This window comes from Stegodyphus dumicola, chromosome 5 (assembly GCF_044657685.1).
Source record: "Stegodyphus dumicola isolate Sdum_Otavi_A_Nest chromosome 5, ASM4465768v1".
In the NCBI taxonomy this organism is placed as follows: domain Eukaryota; kingdom Metazoa; phylum Arthropoda; class Arachnida; order Araneae; family Eresidae; genus Stegodyphus; species Stegodyphus dumicola.
In genome coordinates, this window is record NC_140772.1 from 107909024 (window position 1) to 107936038 (window position 27015).

Sequence of the window (27015 nt, forward strand, 5' to 3'; positions counted from 1 at the left end):
TTAGAGGTATGAAATAATCTACCCCAAAACACATACACATAACTTTAACTATAAAGAAACGCATTCTGTACTTTAATGTGAACATTAGCTCTGTTCAGTACGTCTTATGCATTTTAAACAGCCTGCACGAAAGTCTTAATATACAGTTTCAGAGCTTACTCAAACGCAAAGAGCCGTCACATGCTTTTTTGTTTTTGAGTTCATATTAGTTTTGTTTAATGATTCTTCCTATACGTAGGAGATACGCATACTATAATACCACAATACATGCATGCGTTCTTGAGTGCGAACCTTAAGTCCATTTAGTGATTCTTCTTATGTGTATGAGACTAGCTTTATTTTAAAGTGAACCAGTGGCGTAGCCAGAGGAGGATACGCCCTGGCAGCGTATTTTTAAAGGCGCATTTTTCACCGGAAACATTATTTTGTAGAAGTTAATCATTTGTCGAGGCATGTAGAGATTGTCGAGGCATGTAGAGAAAAGTGAGATTCTGATTCGCATACCGCATTAAATTCAGAAGGGGAAATGGTTTTTTATTCGAAGTAAAATATTTAAAGAAATCATCGCGAGATTTCTACAGCTATATAACCTTGCTGTACCTTTTTTTATTCCGTCGAAACTTTTGGATGAAAATTATGAATATCAACTAAATTATGATCATGGATCACTCTAGGAAGAAGTATTTTAGAGTTTTATATTCTTTATTCCTACGGAAAACGAAACATCAGAAACATGGAAGGGAGGTTCTTTTGAATTTTTGTAGTTTATTCTATAATATAGTCTCCAAATATTTTAATACCGTAGCGAATATTGTCGTACTGTTGTTTTATACTTTGTATAGTTAGAAGTTCCAAATATTTTAATACTGTTGTCAACTTTCTTCAATGATTGCTGTAAGCGCTGCTAATTGTGAGAAGCATTTATTGAGTAAAAATCACTTGTAATGCATTTTAGAATTATAAAAGTTTATTTTGCATTTAAGAAATTTCTACACCGTTTACATTACAGCGACTGTTTATTTTAATGTGAACATTAGCTCTTGTATGCTTTTCAAAATTACTGTATAGTCTGGTGAGGTAAAATTGAGTTTTCAATAAGCATCTCTCGGAGGCTTAATTCATGAACTTCAAATGAGTGTCCATTTTCCTCGACCATGTAAATTTGGGGTATTGTATTAATGGGTATAATTCTAGCTGTAACAAATTAGTCTACCTGCATAACGATGCGGGCCCCCTTATGAAGACATACCATTTAAACTCGCTTAATTTGCATTTTATGCTGAAAAGAATAAAAAGAGCGGGAAAGATTAATCTTAAGAAATAATGGCTTAAATAATATTAATCTCACAACTAAGAGCTTGAGAGCTTCAAAAATGAAGATGCATAAATGAAAACATGGAATTTAGATAGTGTAAATAAAAAAGACGATAAAATAAAAATTAAATTAAAAAAAAATTAATGTGAGAGCTTGTGTATCTAGATATTGATCCTACGTGTTGGAAATACGTCATTTCTCGTAGGTCATTTGAAATTCGGATCGGGCCGAAATTATTTCGCGCAGTTATTGCAGAATGCGTCAAGTGAAAATCGTTTCGGTTGCTTTTCTTGCATTGCTTTTATATATGATACGAATGCTCTTCATGCATTGCTTTCTTATGACGGCTCATTTTATTACTTCAACTCTTTACTGCAATAGGCACAACCAAACGTATATATATGAATAAAGGATCGGCAAAAAACTAATTTCAATTTTCTAATGCGAAAAAGACTCCTTTTTTTTCCCTCTATAAAAATTTAACTTTAATCAGTCACATATCTTCCATTCTGTTTGAAGATTACCTTTTCCCCTCTTTCTGGTCATTCCATTATCCCGCGCTCCTAGAAGTTCTGGTTTTTAACAGCAAAAAACTCATTTCGATTCAATTATGGCTTTAATTTTGTCATCATAAAATAATGCCGCTGATCGGCCAGAACACTGATCAACTTCAAGTGAAAATTCTCTAGAACAAAAATTTTTAAAGTGTTTCTGACACATGAATTTGTTTCTATGGCAACCTAAAAGTGTCAGCTTAAAAATCCTTACCAACTTTAATTTTCGCAATCGCTAGTCGTATTCATATACTTCCATTTACAAAAATGTTTTAAACCACGAAAATATTCTTATTTTGGCAACGTCACATTAAAAAAAATATATTTTCGACAAATAACGGAATCTAACTAATGCTGTCTCCCATTTCCTGTACTTATATTTGGAGAAGTTTTATACTCGTTATGAAAAAATAAATTTATAAGAAATTTGGCTCCGGTACTACAAAAAGTGACTGGGATATTTAATTTCAAAATTTACAATTTTTGAAGTCATTTTCGATTTGCCTGAAGAGATAGACTAATTAAGTTAGAATAATGCGAGGAAATAAATTGTAGCAAAAATTGTGTATAATTTAATAAGACATACAAGGATGTCCTTTGGTGTGCACATCAGATGTTTTTCTTAAGTGCTCTCGAACCAACAGCCATTTTAAATTAAGCGTGGATGACTTCCCTAATATTACCCTGGTATAGCAATCGTTAACAGGGCCGGCACCAATGCTGGCTGGCTTCCAATAACTGGAACTACTCCGACGAAATTTTAGAATTTAAGAAGAAACCCGGCGACAGAATTTTGGAGTCATAGATTTTACTGCGGGCGGAAAAATGTCTAGCGCTGACATTGCTCGTTAATCTGAGTTACCTGGTATCCTGATTAGCGAGGTCAACCTCGTTATTATCTCGGTTAACCTGATTAACTTCGGTCCCCAGTATTATCCTGGTTGACATATCATATTTCTCTTTAATTATGCTATGCTGATTAACCCAATTACTCTGGTATTATCCTGATTAACCTAAATTACTTGGTATTATCGTTGTTATCTTGTTTAACTTGGTATTATCGTGGTTAACTTCGTTATTATCCTGATTACCATAGGTTACCTGGTAGCTTTGTTATTTTGGTTAAACAAGTGTAATCATGGCTAATCTCGGTGCCCGGTATTATTATTGTTAACATGCTATTATTCTAGTTATCCTGATTAACTGTATTGTTCTGGTTAACCCGAGCAACCTGGTTAAATTGCAATTATCCTGGTTAACACCTAGATTACATGGATTATCTTAGAGAGCCCAGCCCTTGGTATTTTTCTGGTTAACCAGGACAAATTTACTTAAAAAAAAAAAAAAAAAAAAAAAAAAAAAAAAATCAATTTTACTTCAATTTATTAGGGAATCAAATTTACTTAAAAAAACGATAAATTCAAAACATTTGTCGAAAGCATTAAGTAGAAAGAGTTATTTCAGTCTTAACTATTTCCTCCCTCCAACAGTCACATACATTAATTTCGTTTTTAGCACTTGTTATATCTATAATGGGCCGGAAGTTATGTTTTGAAAAGAAATAACAAGTAAAAAAAAAAGGGAAATGCTATATTTTTCCCAATCCACTAAAGATATCCTTGACCCCCCTTCTACCACCTTTTGTACTACTAGTGCCCTGCAGTACGCGCGCCACTTGTCAAGCTTCTCCTATTGGTCGAGGCCCAAGATTCGTAAACTAAATACACGTTTTTTCTTTCCATTTACTTTTCTTCTGAGTCGTTTTCTTTTATCAGCACGTGGCAGCTTTATATCGCGCTTCGTTGTCAAGAGCAGATGGTTTTTGGCATATACCTGCACGCGCCAGATGTTGTCCTGGCGCGTGGCACTGCCTGTACACACGCGCAAGCTGGCATTCCATTAGGCACGCCGACCATCCTTCTTTTGGCCTGTAATAATCTTATAAGCTATCGCTGGGTTATATATCTGAATAACAAACTCGAAATGGAATCTTGATTAGGAATTCGCTGAATTTTGGTAGGAAAAGTCCGTTTTTTTTCCTATATTTGCATTCTATACAAGAAATTATATGGCCATAATAAACAAAAAAATTCCTTTTTTTTTTTTTTTTTTAAATTGGCCTAAATTAGTTTCTATAAAAAAGGACATTCTATGGTAATTTTAATTTTTAAGTCCACTTAGTATCATTTCACGAGTCCGATATTATATCAAGAAAGGCGAACATGTGTGCCGTGGTCGTAGCATCAATGCTTTTACCTGAAAAGCTGTGCGTAGTAAAGTTTTTGATTAATTTCATGAGCTGATTTGGATACTTTTCTAAAATCCAGGCCGGATTCAGAAATGTATATATATTTGCATATATGTACGTACATATGTGTGTGTACACATATATAAACATACATACATAAATACATTTCTGAATCCAGTCTGGATAACAGAAATGTACCCTGATTTCTTTCGTTTATTTCACTGCTGATTCGAGCGCTAAGCTTGGGTTATATTTTAATTGATCCACCTTCGTTTAATCTTTATTTCACATTGCATTTAATTTTATTTAATATTTGTTTAATCTTATTGAGAAATCTCAAAATGCGTATACAACTTAAAGTTCAATTTATTCTTTTTAACTTTCACTGCGTTTATGCATTCGATTTGTTAGAGAATCGGGAGCTTATTGGTTAATAATAATAGATGTGAAGAAACGTGTTTTGATTGCTTTTAAAACGCGTAGTTTCTTAGCCAGTAAACAGGCACGATGAATATGAAAATAAATATTTTACGATTTGTCAAATGGCAACACATCGGCGCATGGAAGATAAAAATATTTTATTTTGGGAAGTGGCCCCGCATTTCTTTTAAATCGCCGAGTTTGTTGATCGAAAAGGTAAACATATTACGCTTTGTCGAGTGGCAACACATTTATTTTAAATCCCTGAGATTATTGGTTATACCTGAAATATTCGATTGAATTCGAAGGACAACATGTTACGCTGTGTGACGTGGCAATACATTGCTTTTAAATCACTGAGTCTGTTAATAAAAATTTGATAAATTCCATCAAGTATAAATAAATTAATAAATAAATCGGAATTCAAGGTGCACATGTTCTGGAGGAGGAATCTCTTCTAATCAAAAAGGAAATTTGGATTGATAGTTTTTCGTTTTAATTTTTTCCGACCAAGCGATACAGTTGATGTTTCTTCTTCACTTTCATATATATGTAAAATTTAACAAGTACAAACATAATCTTAATTATATTAAATAACATTATAATTATAACTAATATATATATAATAATTGTAGCGATTATTACATAAATAATATGCAATGACTAAAAACACTATTTATTGCATTTAGTAATCACATTATTTCCTTGCGTACTTTTTCCTCTTCCGCTAGGTTTTGAAAATTTAAACATTTTTTACCTTCATAATTTTTCCCCTCTCAGGGCTTGTTTATTGGTAAAGTTTATTTTCTTGTTTATTTTCATTTTAATTCACTCTATTCAATTTGTATTGGAACTTTTGTATTAACATTTCTTCCACATTATTTTTCCTTGCCTTTATTATTTGAAATGTATTTTGTGCCCATTCTTCGTTAAGCTGCACCAACGTGGCATGTATTCTCTTACTTAACGAACTTTCCAAACATGGGATTTTACCTTACTTCTCTTATTTACGTACCAGCTCATTGTAGCCTTATCTACTACTCACGTGTTCAATCTTTCAAAATCTGGGTGTTTTATTTGCCTCTTTCTCCTCCGTAACATGCCCCTGGGTTTTAAAATTTAATTCAGCCAGATACGTTGCACGACATGTCCGGATTAGTTACCCTCAGATATTGGATCAATATCATCAGCTATTGTAATATTAATATTCTTTGTATTCTTATTGGAAAGCAGATTTCTTTTAAAAAATTTTATTGTGATAGTCATCAGTAGGTTATCTATTACTACTTTTCATTTGTTATCGCATCCTTCGGAAATTAAATGATTTGCATTATTTCCCCCTCTTGGTTTTCGGACCACAGAATTAGTTAAAAAAAAGGTGTACACCGAAATACGTGATTAAAAACGGTGTATTTAATTAATATTAATAGCTTTCATACAAAAATGCGAACAGATGTATATAAGAAATATTTTTTTATTTATTGACACGAAATACTCTGCAATAATACCAACTTATAAAACCTATTAATGTGGAATCTGTTTGAAGTTCTTTTCTTTTCTTTTAATGCCAGAACCTTAGTGTTATAATTCGAATCATCTGAAATGTGAAATCGTCTGAAAATATCGTTTTGGGATCCTTTGCACCAAATGCTATTTTTCCTCTCTGTCCTCCGAAGGAAGAAACATCTGCGCCGGCTGCAAACCTGTCGATCGTAATTCCACAGTGCAAGCTGTTCGTCTGCGCGCCGCGTGCAGCTTTCTTTTCGAACTCTACAAGAAATATTCCAATGACAATTTCTCAGGTTTAAAAAAAATAAAAATAAAAATTATCTGTCGCAGAAATGTCGTTGCCTAGATCATCAGGTCTTGTCACACCTGCAGGATTCAGCGAGTTTTAATTCTCTAAAATGCTTTATAGAATGAAAATTCGTTGTAGCGATAAACTGGTGACTTAATAGTAACATTGATGAAATAGAAGATAAGCTTGAAATTCACTTTAATATAAAATAAAATACCAATAATAATAATAATAACAGCAATAAATCTGAAAGGATTCATATTTTAAAGCCAACACATTCGCTTTTATTAATTATTGTGATTTAATCGGAGATTCATTTGTTCCTCTCGAAAAGTCAATAATTTCTCATTAATAGCAATAATTATTTCAATTTTTTACTTTTATTTACTATATTTTTATAAAAGTGGCTCGCATTTTAATTTTTCCTTATTACTTATAATGAATTTTTCCTTTCAATAAATATTCTTGAATATTAATGAATCTTTTCATAAAAATGAACATCTATTAATTTTACTTAACTATATATAGTTAGTATATTATTATAACTATATATAGTCAGTATATTATTATAACTATATATATAATATTAGTAGTATACTACTAATTTTCACTATTTCTATTAATTTTCATACTTTATTCCTAAGAGATAATTCCAAAACTGTTTAATATTAACATGTATATGTATGTAAAGACATAAAGGAAGAAATCTAGAACCAGTTTTACAAAGACCAAAATTTGAAATTCATAAGTAATGAATTTCATAAAATCCAATAAATTAGATTTTAAAAAATTGTATTGTAATTATATGTATATGTATATATATTGGTCCCAATCAAATGATTTGAATTATTTAATATGCCCAATATAATGCTTTATCTTCAGAAAATGAACTTACAACACGTAAATATTCCGATTTAAGAAATAGGTTAATTGATTAAGGTAAAGCAATTTGAGGGCTGTCTGCCTGTAGGGAGGGATGTTTTCGTGGAGGACATTTAAGAAAAACTAACTCGTACCACGTTACACGTCAGGAAGACCATGTAAACCACCAATGCAGCCAACCCGTTCACCGGAATTCAATCCCAGGTCGAACTACCAGTGTTCAGCCACTTTACCTCTGGTGGGCCCCAATTTAAGAATGAAAAATAATAATGTATGGCTTATGTTTTCCATGACTTGCTCTTTTGAAGAAATTCATAATTGCCTTTTCGTATATTTACCTATCGAGGTGACTCATTTCCTCATCAAGTTCGGATTTTTTGGAACTTAAAAAAAAATTGTTACGTGCAATAGCGACAGACCGGCTGGATCATAATTTGATGTCTTCTGTGGAACATTGTCCTCAGTTTTCTGTATCACACTGCGAACTGTTATTTCATTGCATCACTAAAGACTGCGCGAAGCTTCTGTGCAGAGCCGGGACAAGGGTGAGGCACTTGCCTCAGGTGAATCACTAGAAGGGGAGCCAAATTGGCCATACGAATTCGAAAATTACTTTAATTATGTTTTTTAATTTGTCAGTTATTATTTGGAGAAATAAGCTTCAGCAAACTAAAATTAATAAAACAATAGAAAGAACTGCAAGAAAATCTGGAAATTAATGCAATGTGCATTTCGATTTTATTTTTTATTTATCAAAAAAGAATTTTTTAACATTTTCATTTCAAAGTTATAAATAAGTGGCTATATTATTTTTCCGAATTTATAAAGCTACGATTAAAAAAAACCTTAAGAATTATATTATAATTATGCTATAAGAATTATTATATTTTGATTTAATACATTTGCTTTTGTTTAATACAAATATAGCTATTTTGATATATATAGGGGGCGCGCATTTACCTTTTTGCCTCAGGTGAAAAAATATCTTGGCACGGCTCTGCTTCTCTGCGATCCAAGTAATGAGTTTTCACAATCAATACTTTACGTAACTCTCCATCTCGAAGCAGCGAAATGATAGTGATAAAATGCTGCAGGTGAAATCCAAGTCCACGTTCTTAAGTTCTGCTGTAAGTGTCTAAAAATATTTTCTAAAGCCAAAAGATAAAGCATTTTTTTAAAATATATTAAATCTGGCACTTTTGTTGAGACATCACACACACACACACACACGCATATATATATATATATTGTTATATATATATATATATATATATATTGTTGCGTTTTTCTTTTCTGACACCAGTTGTTACGTTATTTTCTTCCTTCACGTTCGTACGGGGTTCGTGAGGATTTGAAGTGAATAATGACAATATTACTTGATGAAGTATCGAAACACACTTTATTGGCCAGTATTTGTCAGGACAGCTCCAAACACGTTTTTACAGTCGTCGATGAACTACAATAAACACGCTGACACGATCAGCGACACAGCCTCCAGGTTATCAGGCTATCACGGTGGAGACAGCTTCACGGCAAAGCACTAGAGTACTGCTCCCTACTCCGCTTCTCGGAATTCCACGTACTCTCGAGACTCTCTAACTCTCTCTCTCGATATATATATATATACCAGATATCCAAATAAGTTCATGCCGTAATTTTCAGTGAGAAATAACGACATAGTATTTTCGTACAAATGCATTTTATTCAGCAAAATCCTTCAACTTGGCCATACGAATTTGGCAACATAGAACTTAGGAACATGTAAATGTTCCCAACGACTTGCGTTTGTTAAAGCTTCTGCCGCTAGAGCCAAAAACGTTTCATATGGCCTGGCTGACATTATCTCGATTTCGGAACTGTTGCTAACGCTAAGTTATCCATGGCCAAAACCAGGTAATGGTCAAATGAAACAATGTTCGGATGAGGTAAAACTTCTCAAGCAATTGCGTTAGTCAGCTCCTTGATCGTTTTCGCCATATGAGGTCTGGCCTTCTCTTGAAGAATGAACACTTTTTTTTACTGTTGACTAGTTCTGACTGTTACTGACCCTTTTGGCTGCATCTGCAACCCTTTCCATTTATGAGAAGTACACTTCAGTTATGATACTGTTACCACTCTCTAACAATTCAAAGCGCACAATACTAGAGATGGTCCATCAGACACCTTCAGTTGATGAATGTTTTGCTTGGAACAAATGCCATAGAACTAGGGATAACCAACAATGTTTTCTTCTACGGCTACTGTGTAAGACACATTTCTCGTCCCACACAAATATCTGGTCCATGAAGGGGCTTTCTTGTAGAGTGACATAAATAGAGAACTGCTGAAGTTTGTTTTCCTCGGTTGAATCGTGAATCTCCTCTTACTGAGCTACCATGTCTTTCCAATGTTGTACAGATGCAACTGAATGATTTCTTCCGATATTTCAAACTGTTGTGCAAGTTCCTCGCGCATTTTGATGTGAATTACGCTCGATGTCCTCCTTCAGCATCGCTTCATCGTTAGTGGATGAATGCCCAGTTCGAGGCTTGTTTTGGAGGCTTTCATCAGCCAATACAAATCCACTGAATTTTCGCGCTATTCGCTCACTTGCTGATAGCTCTCCAAACGCAGAGAATATTTTTCGACAGATTCTGCATGATTTTTGCCCAGTTTGAACTCTTAAAGAACGGCCGTAAATCATCCTTCGAAACTGACATGTTCACTTTAGAATTGTATCTCCTATAGATCTGCTTTCGACATACCTCACAAACCTGCTTTGATTGACAGTTGAAGAGAATATCAGCATTTGAAGTCATCTCGACAGGGGGGGGGTCATACACCTTCCATTTGAATAATGGAAGGTGTATGACCCCCCTGTCGAGGGGTAGAGGCCTTTGGAGTGAAAAGTTATTCAAATGGAAGTTATTCCATTTGAATAACTTTTCACTCCAAAGGTGCGAAATGTTTTGCATACCTAATAATAGATTGATGATAATACAATAATGATGTTTGCAGACAAACGCAGCTGTAGGTACCACATAATTTATCGCTAGATAAAACAAGTCTTGGGAGGCATCATCACGGTTGCTATCCTCATCCCACACTTTTGGAAGTTTGACACAACTTAATACATGCAATGGATGATAGAGTGATGCAGGCAAAGGAGGAACCTGTCGACGACTTCAGACGAAACGTGCTTTTGGTTTCCTTTAAAATCTTATTCAGTGATTGGCTGAAAGGTACTAAAAGGTATTTGCATTGCAGTGCTACTTAAGATCATATGATTTGGAATAATTTAGAAGTGACACAATTTAGACTGAATTATTATAATTAATTGCTGTTTTAGGACGGAAAGTGAAATACCTAAATTCAAATGTAGAATAAAAGGGGCTATTGCTAATTAAAATCTGAAGTTTGTTTACATATTTTTTATCTTGTATATACTATATATATTACATATAAGCGTTATAACCGACGTATGTTATCGTTCGAAAAGAAACATTCGGCAAAATTATATTTTTGTGAGTTATAAGTGTTCATGAGTTATTTGAAAAAATGTGATACATCACAAAAAATGTTTCACGCAAAGATGAGGATGAGTTATAAACGTCATATATGGGTTGTAAGAAGTATGCGTCACTGTCGGAAAACAAAACATCAAACAGCACATTTTTAAGCGTTCTAAAAGTCCTTGCGTTATTTAAAAAGTGTGACACACCGCATAAGTGATGAGTTATAAACGTTGTATGCGTTAAAGAAATATGCTTTGTAAGCGAAAAACCAAATATTCAACAGCATGATATTTTTGGGTTTATATGCGTTCTAAAGCATTATAAAAGTTATATGTATTAATTCTGGAATTTAAAATTTCAATAATAGCACGAAATATTCATATGTAGAATAATAAATTCGATATTTATTTTAATTGCAATTCGTATAGAGTATATATTTAAAGAACAAGAAAGGTAAAATATCAGCGGAAAATTTTTTCCTATCACATCGAACATTTCCGAGAGTCAGAGTGTTACCTTTCGGCAAATAGCAAAATATTTAACTTTTAAATTTATCCTGTCTGTTACTGACAAACTAAGCGACATTTAAAATCAATAAACGCAATTTTTAATATTTTTTATCTTTTTTTTGGGGGGGGAGGTTTAATGTGGAGCGACAGAAATAATTTAGCAGGAAATAGTCTAATTGTAATTTATAATAATAAAAAAAGTTAAAATAAGATACACACAAAAAATATTTGTTTATTTATTTTAACTTTTATTTTTCCATCTTAAATGGATCAGAATTAGTGGAATGGAAAGTCTTCAGAAATTCTCCCTAGAATGACAGGGTGCGAAAGGGGCAGGTGACGCAAAACTTCTGCGACTTCCTGTGCAAGGCTGGCCCTTCGGGGTATCGAAGCAGATAGAATGTTTATGAATGTACGTCTGTCATCCTGTTGTTCTAAGGGAAGACACACACGCGTGCCTTGCCACCTGGACCCCTACCAGAGTCTCTTTTCAGTCCCCTCAGGGAAAAGATTAATTAACGCTAATGGGAAAGAGGTAAGTAAGACGGCACGCGTTTCTCCTCCATTAAGGACGTTTGACACAAACGTCTTCATGTGGACAACAGTACACGGGCATGTTTTCAAAAGTCCTTACCCGGCCTTACCTTTGGTTGTAGACATACACTTTCTATGACAAATGTGTTTTTAATGATGCAAAGTATTTTTCACATTTTTAAATTTAAATAAAATGCAATTAAAAAAGAGTTTTCATACAGTAAGCTTTTATTTAAAATAGATATGATAATAACTGTTTTGAAAGAAGAAAAATAATTCATTATATAATAGTTTAATGGGAATAATAGATTCAATAATTTTATTGATAGAATTTGTCTCCAATTTTATATCGCGAATCATAAATGCATAAATTAAAAAAACATACTTGACAATGAAATTAAGTTAAGATTATATAATTATAATTATATAATCTTATAATTAATAAAGATTTTGTTATTTATGTGGCCTGCGCTTCTATTATTCACAATATAAAATTGTAAACGAATTCTGTAAATAGAATTATTCAATCGATTATTCCCATTAAATAATAAGATTGATTATTTTTGTCTTTTCAGTGGATTTATTGTAATATTCATTTTAAATAAAAGCGCATTATATAAAAACCTTTTTACTTCCTTACACGAAGTATTGTAATCGCAAAAAATGCCGAATATCGTATTTCAACGGAAATACCCATTTTGACCATTTGCGAATTAATTTTGACTATTTTGTTTGTTTGTTTGTTGTTGTTGTTTGTTTGTTTGACTTCTGCACGTATGGACAGAATAAAAGACTCTTTTTTCAAAAACGCTTTTTAAATGGATTTAAATGGAATTTTTCCATTAAGTCTCTACGTACGAAACACACACGTGTATATCTATTTATCTATCAATCTGTATCTATATCTCTATATATATATTGCGTGTGTGTTTAAGATTAAAAATTTGTGACGTAAATTAACAACAGCCCCTCAGGTCTTCATTTTCATTTGAGCACTTCCCCTCTCTGTTCTAAAAATAGTAGTAACTTTTTCTAGACAAAAATGAAAAAGAAAAAAAAAAAGAAAAAAAAAATCCTATCACCTGCAGGGCTTCGATAATTAATCCAGCTAAATATTCATATTATAAGTGAATTAATGAGTGTTTTGAAGGAACGTTCCAAATAATTTCAGCTACGCATTCCCAGTGTTTTGAAGGTCGTTAACCTCTGTTAAAAGAATGTACTTCAATATTGTGTGAAATAATTTTTTTTTTTCACTTTTTCTTCGTCGTTGATATTATGTTCCGTTTGTCAAAAACTCAAATAGTGCTATGGATTTTAAAATTTTATATAAATGCTTTTAAGAATAAAGTTAGTAATTAGTGCAGCTGGATATGCTTTAGTATCGTCATATAGAAATTACAAATCATTATTAATTTAGTGAAATTTAAACACTTAATTCAGTTTTCTTATTAAATTTTATATTAGAAAAATATTAAATTTTCATAATTATATTTAGTAAAATTAAGTAATGAATTTAATGATTCGTAATTATTTTATTTGGGAAGATTATTAAAATTATTATACTAATAATTACAGTTTTGAATTATTGTTTAAAAAAACCTTTGAATTACATCAATAATTACTTTAAGAGCTAAATATCAAAAATGAATGAAATAAATTTGAAATATTACTGCAGAAAATAGATATCAAATTGCGCTTGTTGTGGAATAGTTTTATAACGAACATAATTAATATTAGAAATTGATTAACTACAATAAAACTGATTAATTTATGTATGTTATGAGTAATTTAATTTAAAGTAAAATGTATAAATAAAAAGTAGTTTGAAATTATGGTAAATAATGTAAAAATTTATGGATAATTATATGTTAAGTATATAGAGTATGTTGAAGGAGTACTGGTTCAGAAACAGAAGTCTGTTGCTACATCTGCATAATTATTCCTTTTATTTTTCTCTCACAAAATAATGTTGAATGTTTTTCATTTTATGGCAGTGCTTTTATGTATTATAACTATTTTTTATTATTTTCTTTAATTATGGAATGTGTTAGTGAAGTTATTAAAGACCAATTACCTTGTATAAGGAACAGAGGCCCTTTTCAAGCAACTACCTGAACATCGCTTAGCCTCTAGTGCAGCACACCAGTAAGCCAAAGTGGATACGCTCTATTGATGGAGATGTTTATTTTGAAGTACTGCGGGTTTTTCTTGTTTGATAAAATAAGGAGTTGCAGAAGAAAGATAATACCAGTGAAACTATAATTTCAAAATTACAGAGGCTGTTCGCACATATTTTAGACGATTTTCGCTGTATTTACAGAAATATTTTACTAATTTTTTTTTTTTTTTTTTTTTTTTTTTTTTTTGTTTTAAATGTTCTGTTTGATAATTCGTATTCCTCACTCTCTTTTTTTCACAGTAAAGTTTTTTGTAGCATCGGAAGAGGTTGTTTAACCCATTTTTCTTACATTCGCATTTTAACAAAAGCTCAAATTACAAAAATTACAAAAGCTCAAAAATCCATGGATGACACATCAGGAAATTTAGTGGGGAAGACTTTAGTAGGGACATCAGGAGTGAACGGTTACGGCCTTGATAGCCATTTCTTGTTCTATTTTTTCGGGAAATCAATAGTGGATTTTGATGTATGGTTGCTTGCTTTGTCTTGATGCAGTTCTACTGATTGATGATAGTGTGAGTAAAGAAAAGGTATTTCATACTTGACTGAATATAAAATATGTTTGTGATAATATGTAGAGTTAATCTTAACATTTTTCACCCCACTGTTTATTTTCAGTGCCGTTATATGAAAAACCAACAAAATCATAAATCACTTTGAAAAACTTTTAGCTTCTTTGAATCATGTTTTAAGATTTTTTTTTCGCCTCTTTGATGATAATAAATGGATCTCTTTTTATTACAGTCATTTAAATACACTCAAGATTCATCTATTGTGACAACACTTTTCCATTTTCGTACAGATAAATGTTTCTGTTAAAGAATTCTGCATTCGGAGACATATCGGTAAGAAACAAGATCACCTACCTTCCTCACCCAGCTTAAAAGTCCTTAACCAGCTTTTATTTTCGCAATCGTTTGTTGTAGTAACTGGTTTGTTGTAACTTCCAGTTATAGAAGTGTTTTAAATAGCCAAAATATTCCCTAGGCACATCTGAAAGCACTGTTATTTATGAGAACATAATTAACTAATATTACTGAAATATGACTACAGAAATGGAGATAGTAGTAATGCGATTTTTAACTAAATGTTAGATATCCTAGTTATTGAGAAAATTCAATATGCTTATTATGAATGAAAAAATCTGTACAAGTAACAAAATTCAGAAAAATATTAAAGTATTTCCATTAAAAAGTATTTTTAAAGCATTTCTTTCTATTATTTTGAATTTGAGACAATATCCAAAAAATATGAATTTTATGTTTATGTAAATTTTTAGTCTAGCCGAAATTGAGTTATAGACTAGATTTAAAAATTTTAATTACAGCTGGTAACAGAACTTTTTATTAACTACATAACACGTCATTTAGATGGAAGCGCTACTTTAAATCACCAATAAATTTTTGATGCGGAAAGAAACGAATAATGAGCACTAGTCACTAGTGTATATCTGGGACATGATGGAAAACGTAGAAACGATATATCGTTTTTTTCCGCTGTATATTATTACACAAAACTGTAAAGAATTGTAATTTTAAGTGCAATAGTTTATTTATATATCATTAGTAATGCTAAATGGGTTTTTCTGAATGACACTATTGCATAATTTTTGAAAAAAGTTAGAGGAATCTTTTCCAAGTATATGTTCTGTTAGACAGCATAAATTTGAAACACACTGAGGAAGTATCACTTTATTTCTTCAACTACATTATCATAAAACCGCTTTTGAATTTCTAAGAAATATTCATTTTTAAGGTTTACTAATGTAACGAACTAGGAATTTACTTTGAATTTTTCTTACTTTGGATTTATAGTTTTGACTTCAAATAACGACTTCGGAAAATTTAACTCCCATTTTTATGCATGGAGTATTGACTCGGTATATCTAAGGACTATGTATTCTAAGACAAATTATAGTTAATATGTTGTTCAGCATCAAAGTAAAAATTACACCAATTGTTCGAAGAACAAAAAATGCAATATGTCACAGGAATTATAATAAAATGACTTAATGTAATTTTGTAAGGCTCAGTAAAGTTTTACACCAACAGGATGACTTAACCTGTTTGGTCTGTATAAAACACCTAGGCCAGATGTCTTGATACAGAGTACAATGCAGTTAAACGAACGCCTCTCATCCAGAGGTGGATGGAGCTATTGGAAATTCGGTAAATTTCACGAGGTGTCACTTAGTCACCTGACACTAACAAAGCATTGATGGAGTCTGCGATTATTCACCTAGATCTTCACATCGAGTTCGGGGCATCTCGGACAAGATTCTACTATTCATGCTATAAAATGAATTTTATGAGGACGTTTTGGCGAACTTGCAAAAGGTGCTGGCACCTTAGTTATGTCTCGCCGATCAGACGAGCTACCTCGATTTCTGTTTATGTCCTAGCATAAAATTTCCAGCACCCTTAGAAAGGTTGTATTTATAAATTAGAAACAGAAGGGCGTAATGATGACAGCATCTTTATGCCCGGTGAAGCATAGAGGATATAATTTTCTTATAATTGCTTGTGTTTTCATAATGACAAAAACATTCATCATTCATAACGTGTAATTGAGACTCAAAAACAGAAAGTAAATTACAATTAAAGAAATCGAATGTGGCCTCCTAATATACATTTTTTTGCTGCACTTCATTTTTAAACTTATTCACTCGAATTATTTAAACTTCATTAACCAATCCCTTGCGGGAAGTCGAAAATGAAATCAATAACTGCAAATTTTGAAAGTAAATATCCCAGTCAATTTTTGTCGTGATGAGTCAAACTTCTTGCACATTCGTTTTTTATAACAAATATAAAATGCCCGTAAACATAAGTATATGAACCGGAAGATTGCATTAAAAGTTAGATTTCGTTATTATTTGTCCTAAATTAATTTCTTTTTTAAGTTTGACGTTGTTCCCTGTTCTTCAAGGATTTACTAATATATACCGAAGCCACGTGAGCAAGATGGCTGCCCTGTTCCTCAAGGAATTACTAATGTATACCGAAGCCACGTGAGCAAGATGGCTTATAAATCTTCTGCATTCACACACCCCGTCGTTGATTGCGAAAATGACTCTGGAATCATGGGTACGGCAGATTAAACACGTCTTCTCTTTGAAGTGTGAAAACATTTCTGCAGTTATATCGAAGATACTTTTGGTGTGAGGCGAGGTGAAAAAAATTTCGGTTTAATTCCAGTCTAATTCCGGGCGGTGCCTAATTATATCGAATCGAGCTTCAGACGCGATGGTGCGCAAAGCGCGTGTGAAAACCACCCTTTCTCGGAATGGTCGGGCCATTCGAATGGATCATCAAGCTCCAGACAGCAGCACTTAAGATCTAATCAAACTGCAACCGCGGGTGGGCGACCGGAGTTTTCTTAGGGAAATCTTCTGTAATACATGGAGTAGAATTAGATGATCATTCCTTTCAACAACACTTTTTCTCAAAAGTATGTAATATAGGGTTTTATACTTATTTGCGGGTGGATTCATGTCAAAAAGAAATTACGTCTTAGAAATGCAAACATATAGTTAAATCTCTTGATTACTGGGAAAAGGGGGCTGCAGCAGATTTCCCGGGTCCTACTTCCCCCCCCAAAAAAAAGACGAATTTTAAGTTTGCTTATTGCGGAACGATGTAAAAATGATGTTTTCCATTTTTTAGCATAAAACAAAACTGTTGTATAATTATAGTAGTAATAATGGTAGTAATAGCAGTAGCATCAGTAGCATTCCTACTACTGCTAATATTAGTAACAGAGATTAATGATACTGTATACCATTCATTCATGATACTGCATACGTAGCATACAATATTTCATACAGGATTGTATACTACACTCTTACATTGTATAAGGTATATCTCCCGCCTTCTTGGCATGCCTTCATGGTGCGGTGGTCTACACTCAGGGCGCATATTCCAGAGGTCCGTGGTTCGATTACCGGCGAAGACGTTTGCTCATTTTTCATCTCGCCGGCTTTTCCAATATACCTAATATCTCTACAGTGACGCCCGAACTAAAAGGATGCTGGATGATGATTCTCCTCACCCAGGACTTGGCAATTGGGTCCCCTAAAGACCCCAGTCGCCCTATAAAAGGGTGAGTATATAAGGTATTTCTCCCGCCTTCTTGCCATGCCTTCGTGGTGAGGTGGGCGCGTATTCCAGAAATCTGTGTTTCGATTCCCGGCAAAGGCGTTGCATATTTTTCATCTTTCCTGCTTCCAAAAATTACCTAATGTCTCTACAATTGTATACTATATATTAGACATTAAACTTGTCTGCATCGTATACCCCACTATATTATATTGTATATTACATTGTCCTATATTGTACATTACACTGCACTGCATTATACACGATATTGTCCTACACTCCATAACACACAATATTCTGTTGCATACTACTCTGTACTATATTGCGCGCTGTCGTACATTTTATATTACACTGTACTGGATTGTGTAATATGTTACACATTACTGTATTGTATTTTACACTGTACTATATGTACCCCTTTACTACATTGTGCATTACACTTTTCAATATTATAGAAAATATTGTGCTACAGTGTATACTACACTGTACTACATTGTACATACTACACATACCTCTTATGTTACAATCGATGAATGCAGTGTAATGTTCGCTTCACGTGCCATATTAGAAGACTAAACAGTTTAATAAATAAAGCTGTATAAGTAACATTATGCATTATATAATATATAATATTATTTCTTAACCTCTAAATAACACGGATTCTATCCACAAATTCACAAATTTTATGACTAACGTACCGACTGCATTATATTCCGCCCTCCCTAAAAGTTCATACAATCGCTCATGTTGAGAAAAGTCGAGATATCTTCACCTTAAGGCATTAAAAAAAACTAAATTTACCGCCCATTTTTTTAACACCCCTTTTTTTATACACCCTAAACTCTCTATCTATAACAAATTGTCGTCCTTTTATCTTAGATACTTATTTTTTTAAAGTCCCGGCACACCTCTTCGTACTTTGTTCGCATCTAATCGTGCCAATGACATATTAGGAACGAACCGTATAAATATCTATTTTTTCTTAGGTATATTTATACGCCCCGCCGCTCCTTCTTCGGGGCTTCTTTCCCCTGGGGTAGGGATCTACTACCTCCAAGAAAACTGAAAGAACAGAGGAAAAAAAGGGGGATGGATCTTATGTTTGTGGGTAGAGCATCTGGCCTACCCAGGAAGAACACACCTTAGCACGTGCAAGACATCAGCTGTTGCTCGAGGAAGCCCGAAGAGGGTTCACGATCGGGCATTGTTCACCCGGGCTCATATATTTGCTTGATTACGACTTCCTTTTCTTTACGGAACTAAACGTATTGCCTCGGAACAACGACTTTCGCCATATTCTTTCTACGAAAGTATCAGAACTCCCCAAGTAGCACGATGACATCGTAATGACGTACAAACTCGTCGTGCATGATGTTGCAAGACATCGCATTATGTCGTCTTTAAGACGCCCAGATGTCCGCGAAATTCCACGGTTTTGCGACCGTAGCAAAGACGTAGATTTCAGATCTTTACTTTCATTTCATTTACGTCGCTTTCGCATCATTATATGCTATATTCTCGTCGCAGAATCGTAGGATGTTAGGTTGTAACGACGTCATATAGCAACGTTTTAGTGACGCCTTATTGAATTTACAATTTTTTTGCGAATTTCGCGCGTGAAAAAGGCAAACTACAAAACTAACCTCATTAGTTCTGTAATCTACCTTTTTAGGATAGTGGCAAAAGCTTTTTATAACGCCGTTTTTAGTCCGTTTAGTCCGTCCCACAGTCCGTTTTATTGGACTAGTCTGTTCATTAAAATATTATTTAATTTTTTAATTCACTGTTTTTCTAAATTCTGATATATATGTGCTTACTTGTTATGCAAAACATCTGAATAGAGTGTATTTTTAATATAAAATTACGTATTTTCGTAAACTGTTAGAAAAGAATGATTTATAAAATAAGAACTTAAATAAAAGTTTTAGATATGTTCAGATCTTTAAGCGTACGATATATTGACCTAATATTATAAGCATAATTATGAATAACAGTTTATTGCTTGATTTTAATTATTTCTGTGTATAAAAATATTATTCAAAAGACTTCTCATGGGTCCTCTTTCTTTCAATAATCTGTTATGAAATAAAAATTTTGTAAATTAATTCATATGTTAAATTTGAAGTTCTGCTTACAGATTTATATAAAAATATATATTTGATAAATCAAAATATATGAATATTATTTATTTAGGATGAACATACATTGCTTTACTTCTACATATTGAGTTTTAAATTTTCATTTTATCAAATATTGTATTTTAACTGCTATTCAAATTCTCTATTCTTTTCTCCCATGTTTTCTCACCATATGAATTGTCTATAGTAGTGGTCGCCAAACTTATGCTTCGGAGCTACTCTACCGTTTTTAAATCCTACTGTGAGCTACTAACCAAAATAACTACCAATTAAAAAAAGAAAATCTTAGATTTATTTATTGCCTATAAACTTACATTTCTAGTAAATATGAAATTAATTTTAATTAAACTGTATATAACAAAAAGAAACTGAAATTGAAATTTACCTGATATTACTATAAAAATTATAATAGCAGATGATGAAGTAAAATTTAGAGTGAATCAGCTAATAAATAGTAACACAAAATGAAAAATATGAGCTTTATTAGTTTTTTTTTCCAACTGTTTAAAATAGATGTAGTTTATTTTTGGAGGGTGTATTTTAGTATCTTGTAATAGCTTGAATATTACAAAACTGACGTTTTCATATTTTATTTTTACGAAATGCCCAGCAGCGGTAAGGTAGCTTTTCCGCAAAGCGGGTTTAAGGTTGCCTGAAAATGGCAAAGGAAAGCAGGATTGCCAGATTTGGCGTGCAATCATCCATTTGGCGATATGCCATAGACGGATGGAGAAAATTCTAGAACGAATTCTTATCGGTTTGGCCCAGAATGTTCTCGAAAGCAGCCCAAAAGCTATATAAACCCTGCCTGTACTCAGTCTCTGAGTCGATCGCGAGTTTATCAAGTGTTTCGTAGTCTAGTGACGAGTTTGTTGTCGAGTGTATCGCGAGATGGTGCATCGAGAGTGTGCATCGTTTGAGGCTATCGAGCATATCGTCGCGTGCATCACGAGTTGTAGCATGGGCAGTCGAGAGCACGTTGAGTTCTGTGGTATATCGAGAACTTAATCGGACTTAAAGCTGGCACAGTGTCAAGCATCGCATGCTCGCGAAGAATTGTAAACTAGAACTAAGACTGGAATGCAAGTAGTTGTATGATACGTGTGTATGCGAATGATGATGTGCTTTGTGCATAATAAAGTAGCATGCAGTTAATAGAAAGTGTCTTGTGAAATAATTACCCCCAAGAGGGTATACGACAAGTTCCGAGAACGACCGACCCGAGTCGGGAGCTGTACTCTAATACTTTGCCGTGAAGCTCTGTTCACTGCTCTTCACCTTATAGCCTAAAGGCTGTGTTGCTGATTGTTTCAGCGTGCCTGTCGTAGTTTTTCAACGACTACAAACGTGTTTTTGGGAGCTGTTCTGAGTAATACTGCCAAAAAGGTTGTGTTGTGATACTTCATCAAGTGTTGTCGTCAATCACTCCAAATCCACGAACCCGTACAGAACGCAACAGTATTTAAAAAATTTTATATAATGACACTTTCTAAATGTATAAACAATAGAATTTGTTATGCACATGTAACTTCACATTACATATGCCGAAGAAAATAGTTTAAGCACACAATTTTAATTAAATCACTTAAAAGATATATTTAAAATGAAACCTTGACATAATTTTTGTATTTCTTGAGTCAATTATCAATTTCATTAACATGTACTCCCATTTAAGGGAATACTTTTAAAATAAAAAAAATCTAGGATTCAAACAAACGCATAATAATACGATGTGGGATTTTAAGATATATGGAGCTATTCAAGTTTAATAATATGTGTGTCATAAAAATGCAAGTATCAATGAATTTATACCCAATAATCAAAATTCTTATTATATTACAAATGTGAAAAATACAAAAGGCAAAAATAATTCCATTTTTAAAAGCAACGCAATATCAGCAAAATGGTAAACCTCTTTAATTTATTTCAGTGAAAATTAAATAAAAACATATATTGATGTTAGTCTCATGCAATAAAAAATATAATACACGTGCATACGTATGTAAACATACATTAATGCAATACTATGATGAATGTTACTGATAAGAATGACGATAACATCTTTAATTATAAAATTTCATACAAAACAAATTATAACACTTTGTTTACGATAATTTTGAACTTTTTGTTATAAAATATATAAATAAAATCTGTTCTTTTATTGCCAAATAATGGAAACTATCCTCTTAGCGAAAACGTTCTCTTCCGATATAGTTCCTTCCAAAAATCATCAAATAGAAGGAATTTTCTGCTTTGATGTAACAAGCATAACGTTAAATAAATATAAATGATACCATAACTTTAATTGCATTGGTAATACGTTTATAAAATATATAGCATTAGAAAAATCTTTGAAATATTTTTATGACGAGTCAGTTATTCATAAGCGGAATATATTATAAATCAAACAAAACTATTTCGACCATGTACATAATATGTAATGCTAGATACAATTTCTTAATTACCGCAAAGCAGCAAATGCCGATACCAGTTGAATATTTCATAAACTAAATGTATTTCAAATTATGTCATTTACCATATACAGGTAAAAGATATAAACTGTAATCGATGGCATAAAAATCCACATAATTATTTGACAGTACATAATTTATATTATTTATTGTTATAAATTTTTGCTAAATAATTTTGTATAATTTAACAAAAACAACAATAATTCAATCTTACGAAAAAAAGGCAATGGGTTAAAGATTTTGATGACAAATCTTTGCACACTTATCAGTTTTCACTATGAAATCTTAGAGATCATCAAGAATGATCTCCCTGAGAATGGATGTTGGGATTTCATGAATTCTAAAATATGAATGCATAATTGAAATGAACTGAAAGCACATTTATAAGATATTTCTCCCACTTCCCTAGGGTGCGTTCGTGGTGTAGTGGTTCTGCACACTAGGCCGGTATTCCAGAGGTCCGTGGTTCGATTCCCGGCGAAGGCGGTTGCATATTTTTCATTTTTTCTGTTTCCAATTAACCTAATGACTCTACACATTCAGTTTGCACATAAATATACCTTTCGAAATTAATTAGTTCCAACATATAAATCATTAACAGCACAACAGAAGTTAGTTTCAATCTCAGGCCAGTTCAATTCAGTTTCAGTTCGTATTCTGGCAAGGAGATTTTAATGTAAAGTTTGCAGCTGCTTGTGTGACTTCTTTTTGATTTTGTCAAGATCATAATTCTTTCCTTGTAAATCTCATTTTTAGCAAAACTTTATGGGAAAAAATCTAGTGGAGTAAGGCCAGGGATTGTTGGCGTCATGGAAACAAATCCACCATCTTGGAAATCAACTGAAATTCTGCACATCATCTTGGAATCCTGCACATGGAGGACCTTCACCTTAGAAATTCTGCACATGCACATGATCCACAAAGGCAGACTGTATTCGATCTTATTAAAAGAAAGAACATATTAAGATCAATATCTTTCACTTCCATTTGCTCGATCTGAGGAAAAAAAAATATCTGTGGTATGTCCTAGTACACATTGAAGCTAATATACTTAGTACTAGGAAAGGATAATAAGTCAGAAATCTTGCTACTCGTTATGTTGCCTTAGAAGTATCTCGATTATGTTGTGTCTCAATTATTTTGAGAGGCCCAAATATGACCAACTGTAACAATTTCCACTATCATTTCCATAGTCTATTGCCTCATTATAAATGTACATAATCGTCTTAAGTGAGAGAATTAAGTAAATTTTCTTTCAGTCTATTTCATATAATATACATTTTATAGAAGCCTCCCGAAATCCCATTTTATATATATACATTACATATTACCCATATATATATATACATTACTTTAATCACTTTAGTGAGAATGAAATGCATTTTAATGATAAAACTTATTTTTATAAGACCTGAAAGTATTTTTTAAAAACATTCATTCCCATTGTGCAATATATTTTACATCCTATTTCTGTCCATGATTTTTATTGGGAATAAGCAGTAATGAAAGTTTAACAGAAACGATGGTTCAGGAATTTAGATTAAAATTTATAGGCAGAGGAATTGAAAAATGATGAAATTAAAGATAAAATCAAATCTTAATTTTTCAAATATGTTTTTTATCGTCAGTGCTATATTTGAAGAAAACTCCTCAATGCAAATCATACGTAATTTTAAATATTCATTCAAATTTTACTCTTTTCTTGAAATTAAATAGAATGGCTTTAAAATGAAAGCAAAATTATCGAATAAAAGATTTTATTATAATTTTTATTTAACACAGCTACGTATTTTAAACAAACAAAAAAAAAAAAAAAAAAAAAAAAAAAAAGAATTATTCACTTCTAAAGTATTTCAAAGATATCTTGGTGACTTTTAATTTTCCAGGACTCTCCATATGCATAACTTTTTTTTTTATTTTTAGTTGATATATAGACTTGTGTCTCATTCCACCCTTTATTCCATGAATGTAAGGTATTCTAAACATTCCGTGCTTTTTATGGTTAGGAATCTTTAAATTATAATTAATAATATATACTAAAATTAAATCCTGCCGATTAATCATAATGGCTAGTGTATTACAACATAATAAACAGAAAGGTCAGAGCGTAGTTCTAATGTAATACACTATATAATGGACAGTATAATGTTGCAATGTGATATAAAATGTAGTAAACATGATGACCAAGTATGTTACAACGTAATAAGCGTAATGAACGGGAGGTAAAATTTAATAAACATTATGGTTAATGTGTGATTTCATTGTGATACGAATAACGCAATAAACATAATGGACAGTGTGCGCTTGAAATGTTATACACAACGCAATAAACATGATGGGCAATGTATTACAGTATCGTAATCATATTAGGCTATGTGTGATTTCAAGTAATACACAGTGTGATAGGTATAATCGTTTGTCTACTACTCCAGTGTAATAAATATACAATGTTAAAATTGAATGGTCAGTGTGTGGCTCCAGTATAATACATAATGTAATAAATATAAAGGCTAGTTTTAGTGTAATACACAACATAATAAACATAATGGCCAAAGCGTTTCAATGTAATAAATGCAAAGCCAGTGTGTGGTTCCAATATAATGAATAATGTAATAAACATAAAAGTTAGCCTACAGTTTGAATGTGATACAAGATTAAATAAGCATGATGACCAATTTCTTATAATGTAATAAAAACAATAGCCAATTTATGGTTTCCGTGTAATAGAGAGTGAAACTAAAATCAGGTGACAAGAATTAAACTCATAATTTGCTGAAAAGATTCAAGTAATAAAAATTACAAACAATATCAACTGGCAAGAATTAAAATTTAAATCAGTTGACATGAGTCAAATAACAGAAATAAACCAAAATTAGCTGACTAGATTTAAAATTTAAATGGGGCTGATATGATAAGATTAAAATCAAAATCAGACAATCAAATGTCAAAAATTGAATTCAAAAATAGTTAGCAAAAGTCAGAAAAAAGTATCCGGAGTTTCTCTCTGAACAAAAAAGAGAATGCCGGTCTATCGTAAGAACTTGTAAAGTTTGTGCATCGTACGAATATAATTTACTGAATGCAGTGCAAGTATTATTTATTCATATTTACAGAAAATAGTTGCGCAAATTACAAAATTCAGTAGTATTAATAAATTACTTAGCATATTTCTCTATTCGAAACTTTTATTGCTTTAAATATTTAGCTGCCGCTCTTAGATGTAATCTTAGGTCCCTTCTAACAAAATATCTTTCTACCCCGGATATGTGTCTTCACTGCCTGGCTTTAAAGTTAGGCAAAGGAAAAACATCGTTCCACAGTTCACAAGAAAATAATAATTTGCAACACATAGAAATCGCAATAGGCAGATTATGACGGAAGTATTTTTTCCTTTTCCTATGATTCCAAACACATCCTTGTACTTTAGACATTTTAGTTTCGTTTATAATTTAAGTAAATAAAAGTATGAAGTTAGTAAAAAATTAAATCCAGTGGTAAACAAAAATTTTTAAGAAAGTAAGCCGTAAAGTGAAATGACAAATAATAAATTTAATGGAAAATGAAAATTTCAAGAAAGTAAGCAGTAAACTCAAATCGAAAATAACAAAATAAAAAAAAATTTAAAAATTAAAAAAAAAAAAAAAAAACGGATTATCAAATGGCAAATGCAAAATTTCAAAAAAGTGCAAAGAAATCGATGTTTATTAAGTAAAGCTAAAAATACAGAAATTTTGTAATAAAAAGGGGAGAAAAAGTATTGAATTGATGAACTGAGAACAAACCGAAAAAAATTAATGGCAACACTGTCTCGGAAGTTCTAAACACACGTAAAATATTTCTGAGTTTGCTGTCGCCGTTTATGTTGCGTTAGTGTGAAAAATGTGATGTTTAATAATAAAGACACAATAAAGTTTTACCGGTCACTTTGTTAAGAGATTTGAACACTGATATGATAACGTGAGAAGGAAAGAACATTAAAAAATATAAGGCAACACTTAATACTGTAGTGAAAATTGCACAAGTATGCTGCTTTTAAAATTTTATTTTGCTGTTTTTATATGCCGTGAGTGCAAGCGATGTTAAGTTAAAAAAATGGAAAACGAAAGGAAAAAAGAAAAAGAAGAAATGAAAGAGAAAACATTGTGTTAGTAGAAGTGAATTCAAGAGCAGAATGATAAACTGAGAACTCAGTGAGAGCTCAAAAATCCTTAACAAACTCTCTGATGCGACGTTAAATTCTTTCAGGATCTCCTTTTGTTTTGCCGGGTAAGGACTTTTGAGCCGCAGAAAGAGGTAAGTATATATATATATATGGTATTGCCGATTGAAATAAATGCCATTTGCATAACTTTACGTTATAGTGTTACATCGCG

The 27015-nt window shown here is 32.2% G+C and overlaps 1 protein-coding gene across 3 annotated transcripts in view; it reads left to right on the forward strand.

Moving 5' to 3' along the window:
* The window catches only part of LOC146997197 (uncharacterized), a 919946-nt gene that overhangs the window by 506735 nt on the left and 386196 nt on the right, over positions 1-27015 (forward strand). The gene's annotated exons all lie outside the window — the stretch shown is intronic.